Source organism: Hipposideros armiger, unplaced genomic scaffold (genome assembly GCF_001890085.2).
Source record: "Hipposideros armiger isolate ML-2016 unplaced genomic scaffold, ASM189008v1 scaffold_417, whole genome shotgun sequence".
NCBI lineage: Eukaryota > Metazoa > Chordata > Mammalia > Chiroptera > Hipposideridae > Hipposideros > Hipposideros armiger.
In genome coordinates, this window is record NW_017731767.1 from 533,704 (window position 1) to 534,312 (window position 609).

Genomic DNA, 609 nt, shown 5'->3' on the forward strand with positions numbered 1-609 from the left:
TGGGGGGCCGGGTGGGCCGGGCGTGACGCGCGGTCAAAGTGCAATGATTTTTCAGTTTGGTTGGCTAAACAGGGTCAGAGCTGAGAGGGGAGCGGAAGGGACCCCCCCTGCCCCGCCGCATGTGCCCCTTCCTTCGAAGACAATCGGGGCCGCGGGCGTGCAGGCCCGCGGGAGCCGGGGTCTGCGGGGCGCCCGCCCCGGCGAAGTCGGAAGCTGCAGGCCAGCTGGGCCGGGACGGAGTGTGCCGGCGGGGCTGCCCCGGAGGACAGGGTGGTGGGGGCCGCTCCGTTCCCAAGTGTCGTTGTGAGGGGCAGGCGAGAGGCGACGAGGGGCGACAGGAGATGTGGGGACGTGTTAGAAGAGAAAAAAAAAACACAAAAATATATATGGGGGAAATGAACTTTTTTTTTTTCATTGAACCAAGTGCAATGCATCAGAGAGTTTTCCTATCTTTGTATTTTAAGAGATTGTTAAGAAAAAAATTCTATTTTTGTTGTAATGTCCTCGCGGCTCTGGGGACGCTAAAAGAACCGGGCCTGCCCCGCCCTTCGCGGGGATAACGAAAGCTGAGTGTTTTTTTTTTTGTTTTTTTTTTGTTTTCAGTTTTTG